The sequence below is a fragment of the Aphelocoma coerulescens genome, chromosome 3 (assembly GCF_041296385.1).
Source record: "Aphelocoma coerulescens isolate FSJ_1873_10779 chromosome 3, UR_Acoe_1.0, whole genome shotgun sequence".
Classification (NCBI taxonomy): Eukaryota; Metazoa; Chordata; class Aves; order Passeriformes; family Corvidae; genus Aphelocoma; species Aphelocoma coerulescens.
Window position 1 is genome coordinate 85,304,618 of NC_091016.1, and position 8,289 is coordinate 85,312,906.

Sequence of the window (8,289 nt, forward strand, 5' to 3'; positions counted from 1 at the left end):
GAGAATAGAAACTTCAGATCACTGCTTTGCCTTCACTCATGTCACTTCACAGGAGACCACGTGTTCCTCATTTCAAAGTACGAGTAGTAACTGTGTTCTTCCCTCATGCTCTCTTCCATCTGGAAAACTGTTTTGGGATCAGTCTGTCTAGATGATTTAATCCAATTTCCAGATTGACTTAATGAGAGTTAGTGTTTGTGTCACTATAGCACTTTAGTTGAATTAGTCCACAGAATCAGTGTGGCCTAAAAATGTATAATATTTGTGAGAAGGATTACTATGATGCAAGGATGCTTGAGGTCAGATATCTCTGGTAAAGATGGGAGTGTTAATGCCATGTCGAATGACAATGCTTATTAGAATCATGTACAATTCTAACTGTCCAAGTTAAAAGGAAAAAAACCCCTTTAAGATCTGTAGGTACAGTTTATGAGGACAAGGGAATGGAGGGTCTATTTTACAAGAAGGATCTGTCTTTGTGTTTAAGAAGTCTGAAATATGATTGAGCTTTTAATCAGAAGGTAAAAACCTGATATATAGGGAAAAGCTATAATTAAGTAAGAGACAAATTTGTCTTAAAAACCCAGGACAATGAAGTTCTGTAACTACTTCAAGATTTGAGTTACAAGGCAAACAACTGAACTGGTTTTCAACTGGAGTTTTCCAAGGGAGATGAGACTCAATTGCCTAAAATACCCAGGGTGTGGATCACTAACCTGCCAAGTTGCAGTAGCCCAAATGCTTCTGATTGTGTTCTTGCATACTGTTTGCTAATCCATTTCCTGACTGCTCTTACCAAAATTCATTTACATTTTTAAGTGAAATAAACAATCCTACACTTCAGCTTTTCTTTTGTGAACTGAAAAATAAAATTATTTGAAAAAGTTAATTTTAACATCTTCTAGAAAACTAATTAAAAAGACTCGAAGAAGTAGAAATATTTTCAGAGAAAACCTTCAAAGAGTGAATTTTTTATTTCTTTTCCTGTTTGTTTCAACTTAGAGCAGCACCAAACCTCTGAAATAATAGCCATGCTCAAGCAGAACAACTCTATTTTAGCTCAACATATTAATTAATTCAGTTCTGTGTTGTTTTGTTTGAGGGTGCCTTTGGGTTGCACACACTGTAAATAGCACAGATGTGCTAGGATAAAAAAAATCCAGTATCTTTTAGATGGATCTTTATGAAATACCAATGCATGCTGGGAAGCAAATTCATCCTTCTACTGGAAATACCACAGGAAAAAAAAATTAAAATCTCTGCTAAATGTGCATCTGCAAATATTAGGTTTGGGGGGGGTGGGAGGGGGAAGATCTTCCTGTGCACCTGCAGAAATTGAGTAAAAAAATCTTCCTAAGTGCTCAGATGATAACCACTGAAACTAAGGAGTCAAATATTTAGGGGAAAAAAATATATCTTAGTTTTTAGCATTCTGCACAATGTATTTATTATTGCATTTCTTTTTTTCAGGACTGATGTAAACTTTAAATCTCAGAAAATCAGTTTGTAGAGATTTTCCTCTTCTGTTGTCTCCACATGGCACATTGTCTCAACATTTTGGATAAGTAATTCACTTTTTCCATACAGAGGTCACCATCTTTTAATGTCAGTCTAATGAAAGGACATGGAGAAATAGCTGCTGGTGAGTAGTAGGAGAATTAAAAGCCAAAAAGTATAAGGGGAGAAAAATCATAGAGTTAATGAATTCATCTTACTTATCCCTTTACTATGGATTGGGAAGTGATGTCAAGATTAGTGGATTTTCTTGTACAATTGAGATACAATCTACAATTTTAAAAAATAATCTGTTTAACTCTCTTTCTTAGATGGGATTTTAAAATTTACTTTCAAATAGTGAAAAAGCTTTTGTATCAGTTTGGCACAGAGGAACTTTTCATAGAGGTTTTGTTTTCTTACAGAACTTAACAGATTGCTGGTATGTAGAGAGTGCTTCACACGTAAAGACGTGTCATGGTTTCACTGTGCTTCCTCTATTGCAACAGGTCTCCATCTGCTATGTCTTGTCTTGTTATTAGATTGCAGGTTCCTAGGGCAGAAGTTTGCCCTTTTGTTGGCTGCATATATATCACATAAAAAAATGGAGGCTCAGTTTGGGAAGAGTACCTAAACAGCTGTGATGGTACAAAGTAGCAAACCAGTGTTCCTCAGTTTTAGGATGGGTTTTAGAGATTTTAGTTTTTAGACTGTTGTCTAAGGAAGAGCCAGCAGTTACACTGATGTGCATTTGAAGCTGTGTGTGTAACATTGGCTCCCATAATTTTTTGTCTTACTAGTAACAGAATAGTTGTCTTGATTAATGCCCTCAACTGAAAGTTCCTGAGCATTTTATGCATTTTGGTTTTTGTTTTTCTTTTTTTAATCTCTTCTAGCAACCTTCTAGTTAACTTTATAGATAAGAAATATTGCTTGGGATTCAGTCTGAGATTAACGCTTGTCACCTGTGTGGATCTGGTAAGTATAACAAAAGGCCTGAAAGAGTCCTTCGCGTTTTTGAAAGTCATATGGGAGACTTTAAACATCTCAAATGGTATTAGGTTCATATGCTTAGTCAACTAAAATGAACATCTAGTCAATATAGTCAGTGGAGCCCAGAGGAAGCTTCAGGTGACCAACTATAAGAGGTGGTTGTGCAGATATTGAGTGCTGTTTGAGATATTAAAGAGCTACTCTGCCGATCTTTAGCCACCACTCCAGAAGGACACTGGTCTTCCACAAGTCCTCTGTCATGTTTGGGAGCTATGAGTCTTGAATACCTGATGACATCAGAAATAATACTAGGTGTCTACTGATGGGCAATGAAATCAAGCTGTCAATATCTACTCAGTAAGATGGTGCTTTCTAGTCTCCTTGGATGATGCTGGTTAGATCTTGATTAGTTGTAATGAGATCCTAAGGAAGCAGCATGATTGTAGGCACCTACCTTTGGGAAGGATTCAGCCTCATGTATGTAGATCTCTAGTGTCATTTATGTTTTGTAGGACAGTGCTTCTGCTCTCTCACAGCCCCTGTAGAGATATGTGTCTTCCTCAAGCATTGTGTCATGTTTACCAGCCCTGTGTGGGTGTTTTGAATAGCTGAAAGCATTTTATATGCACTGGATGTCTGCACTTACTTTCCAGCTTTCTTAACCTCATGTGGAATCCCAGCCATTATCTTCATTTTAGAAAGAGAGGAAAAACATTTCCTAAGATAGCCCCAAAGTGCTGTGATCAGAGGTGAAATTTCCAGTTCCTGCAGAGGAAAAAGACTGGGGGTGATCAACCTTTTAGCAGAAAGGCTAACACCAGTTAATTGACCATGAGAAGTTAACAACTTCAGTCTGAGGTATTCATGAGCCAACTCCCTCACTACTTCTGTAACACCTCTGTGTTTTTTTGTTTTGCTTATTCCCTTTCTCATGACGCATACTTACGGTATAAATACTTCTAGCATTTGCTGCATAAGAAAACGGGAGAATTACCATGTCTAATATTGTGTATGCAGAATTCCAAGCATGATGATACATTTTCAATAGTAAATCCACAAATAATTTGGGCTCTTTGCATTAAGTTTCTGCTTTGTTTAGTTTTTCTAACTACTGTAGCCTTGTCAACAGCTCCTCTCCTTGGAAATTTTAGTTTGTTCATTTCAGACAGGATATTTGAAAAGTTATTAGCAGAATTCTGAAAAGTCATGGATCTTTTTACGGAAGGCTCATATATAGTGCTACCCTATATCATGTCTTTAGATATTAGTAACTGCAGGCTATGTAATGACTATGTTTTAAGTTCTGAAAGATTTGCACTCAGAATCTGCCTGTCGTTATGAAGCCTGCTTTTCTAGGCGTTTCTGGACATATATTCCCAAAGAAAATGTCTATGTAGATATCTGATAATAGAGTTCAAATAATAGATATTTTATGCAACCTTTATCCTATCTGACTTACAATCTTGGAAGCTGTTTAAGTTTAAACACTGAGTTTGGACTCAGTGAAATGAATTGTCTGCAGGGAGTGATTCATCTTTTCTAAAACACCAGATTTAGGGTGAGATGAATTACCTTCTGGAGGTGCCTCATTCATTCTCTTTGTACATATAGGGCTTAAGGTTACTCATTTTGAAGTAGTCAACTTTGAGTTGTCTGAAGTTGATGATATTAATCTTCCCTTTTGTAATTGGAATGTGGACTGCTGTGAATGTGCTAACAAGGTCTCGAGTTTTCATCAAAACTGCACTGACACTGAACACTCAGATTTAGCTTACAGACGGTAGATGTTTCTAGTGGTCTTTTGGTGTTGCCTCCAAAACAGTATCACAGGAAATTGTTCAAGTTTGCCCATTACTCAGCCACGAGGATCCATAACAAAGCTGCTTAGAACAGCTTAACTACATTTTAGACAAAGAAAATATGTGATGCATTTAGTTATTCAGCACTCACTGAGACTGTCACCCCAGGTAAAATTTAGAAATATCTATTTAATTGCTAACCAATATCTACTTACGATTTTACTTTAGTTTACTGTGAGGTTGGCATGGGCAGATCGAGCGTGTGGCAATAATGGTGTTACACACAGCTATGTGAGCTGTGGCCATGAGGTTCATGGGGGGCACGTTTCATTTTTCAAGAAGGAGCCTGCTGGGGAAAGGTCTTGCACAAGAGTGGGAGATGCCTGCACCTGGCTCCTGTTTGCTTTTTAACTGGCATTTCGGGAGAGCAGTAACCTGGAGTGCTGCAAGCTGGAGCCACAGAGACTTCGCACTTAACTACCTTGGTAACTGGGTGAGCAATGGTTGTCCCTAATGCTCAGCAGAACCCGATCTTAACTCCAAAATGATGAGTTTTACTTTTCTTTCTATATTTTAAAATTTATTTTTTATTAAAGGAATATTTTTTGAGTTCTCTACTTGCCTTCTTGTTTTATAGCTTTTTTGGTTCACTCCTTATATGTTCTCAGGAGCTATGAAGGTTGAAGCTATGGAGGTTGATATTCTATCAAGAATAAAAATTTAAACTCATGGAATTAAAGTCTGAGTAATATGCTAGTTTTCATGGCAGTTCATAAAGGACTGTCTCTCATGGGAGGGACCCCATGCTGGAGCAGGGAAAGAGTGTGAGGAATTCTCCCTGGAGGAGGAAGGAGCAGCAGAGACAACCTGTGATGGACTGACCACAGCCCCTATTTCCTGTCCTATGTAGCCACTGGGGGAGAGGAGAAAGAGGATTTGGGATTAAAGTTAAGACCAGGAAAAAGGGGTGTGTAGGTGGAAGGTGTTTTACTATTTCTCTTTATTTCTCATTATCCTACTCTGATTTGTTTGGTAATAAATTAAACTAATTTCCCCAAGTCAACACTATTTTGCCCATGATGGTAATTTCTGAGTGATCTCTCCCTGTCCTTATCTTGACCTATGAACCTTTTGTTAAATTACCCTGTCCACCTGCAGAGCAGGGTGACAGAGTTGCTCAGTGGGCACCCAGCATCCAGCCAGGGTCAATCCACCATAATATGGAGGCAAAAATCATCTTGTGGGAATTTTTTTTAAAAAATGGAGAAAAAAGTGAAATGGATTTACAGAATCTTATTTGTGTAGTCAGAATCTGATATTTTAATCCAAGTGCAATATAATGAACTCAAATCTATTTGCTGCAGCTTTCCAATCTCAGAAGTCAGCTGTGACATTTTTAAACCTTTCATCCTCTCCTTGCAACAAATTTTATCTAATGAAAGCAGGGATCTAGACCTTTCTTAAGTCATTCTAGTTCCATATAGTAAAAAAACTTGTGGTATGAAGTGTGAAATACCTAATGAAAGAAAATATGTGTGCCAATGGATTAAATATGCTTTTATAAACCTCTGTTTATTCTGCAATGGGCTGTGAGTGTGTAGGTTTCATGACAAAAATGCAGCTTTCAGGTAGCTGGGGCAGTAACTTTTAAAAGACTGGAAAGCCGAGTGCATAGAAATCAAAGTAATGTTTATAACCATTGAGCTGATAACATCTTAGATGATAAGTTCCACTATTTTATTCTTGGATTTTGCACAGTAGAAATCTAAAATAAATGCCAATGAGTTTGAGTAGCTGAGCTTAACACTAAACACTTCCCAGCGGGACTGAATTGTTATGGATCATGCAATCTGCCATTAGCCAAGAGATGCTTGCATGCAAGGGCTTTTTGTTCCCTGTTTGGACTGCAGTCAGCAGTAGTAAAGCTGTGAGTGTTGAAGAATCACAGCTGACCTACAGCAGAAAGTTGGTCATCCTTTTTTATATACTTGAGTTCTTGACAGAGTGCTTACTGGGAATTTTTTACTGATCATCTCAGTTCTCCTTATGGCAAGCCCAGAAGGCACTAACATTGTTCTCCTGTTCTTCAGCTCTCAGCTGAATAAAAAATCGAAACAGATATGAATATAAGGAAAGAATAAATGTGCTAAAATCTCGTAGTGTTTGCAAGTAGCTGATATGTTAGGTAAAGAGCAATTAAAATGCTTTAATAAGGACATGCTAAGAAAACAGTCCTTTATGTCGTTTACGTGTGAACAGGTGTGTCCACATTAAGCACAGTCTTACAGGTGTCAACTTATTGAGGGCTAATAAGGAAGGGATAATTATGGCTCAGGAAACCCAGAATAGTATTTGCCTCTTCTTTTCTAGCCATTTGGGCAGTGGAGCCCTTCCTTTGTGGGTAGGGTGGAGGAGTGTATGCCCATGAAATGTCCTCACTATGTAACGTATTCATTGTCTTTCCAAAGAAAACACAGTAATGTTTTCATTTGTGTGCCTGCAGTCCCGCTGAGATTGCCTTCCAATCCCTTGAAAAATGCTCTCTGCCTCACTCTATTAGCTGAAAGTCAGATGTCTTTTAGCTTCATTGAATCACGGGTAGGTTGCAAAGGGTGACTGCTGAACAACCCCAGCCGTGCATCCAGCAAACACCCCACAGTGGCTGTTGGTTTAGTAAATTTCAGCTGCTGGTAAAAAATATGAGAGAGAACACTGGTGGCTTTTAACCACCTAGGGAATTACAGATCAAAACTGTTATCGAGAACAGCACTAAAAATTATGTGCTGAAATAAATATGAGCCATCTGAGGTTCCAATGAACTTCATTATACTGCCACATGGAATACAGCAGCTCTGGCATTCCTCAGTGGAAGCAGACAAGGGTTACTGAGAACACAGACCTGATACTCTTTTCTGTGATCCTGTAAGATGAAGGGAAATTAATATTTCTTCCAATATACAGTCTTGGAAATACTTTCTATTTTCTCTAAACAAGCAAACAAAAAACCTAAGCTCCTAAAGTCCTCCTAAACCCCTCACCTAAAACTTAAATGTATTCTAATTTAAAGCATTAATTCTTGTCTGTGTTGAGAAAAGAATTTATCACTGCTCATGAGTGCTGGCATTTAATTCTCCCAGGCAAGCTACCTTTTGGATTTTACATATTGATCCTATAGCTGTTTGAATCCCATCATATTTGTGCTTCCCTGTTTATTAGTTTTAACTCTGGAGAAAAGGACTGTTATAAACAGTATTCCAATATAAATTAAAACCTTAGGAAATATGGGTTTGTGGGGCTCATGAGAGAATGAAAAGTGAATACGGGCTCCGCTGCCTCTCATTTTTCCCTGATGGTATAGCAGTGCTAAGTCAGATAGCTTAGCTGAAATTGAATGGAAGAATCACACAGACCATTTAAGGCATTCTTTTTCAATCTGCTGGTTGTCTGGTTTGCCCTGAAGTAATTGGCCACACTACATATTAGATACTCAGTGTGGCTCCTGATCTGTGAGCTCTTGACATCCTTCTCCTGGTGGGTTTCCTTAGGTGACCAGCAGGAAGCAGAGAGGGGTTAGGAAGTTGGGCAGAATGGAGGATCTGCAGGTCAGGTTTCAATTTCAGACATAAGGGAAATACCTTCTGAAGGAAGTATCTTCAGTGATATTGTCTTGTCTAATAACCCTATATTTAACTAAGACTTGTTTTGCTTATGACCTTTGACAGTTGTGTCTAATGTACCTCTAACATCATGTGCTTTGTGATCCTGGAAAATGGCATCAAGGTGGGTGCTTTTTTTCAGTTTATACCTATAACTTTAAAATTTGTTTCCCCTATGGACTGATTTTCAGGATAAGTTAATCTCAGGTCACTGCCACTCATCAGGAATTTGTCTTCCCATTCTCTCATTAGCTGAAGTAATCAGATATGTCTGTAGGATATTGTCAGCTCCTTTCTGCCACACTTAATGATAGTTCCTCATGTGAGTCTGCTGTGAGGCTGTGGAA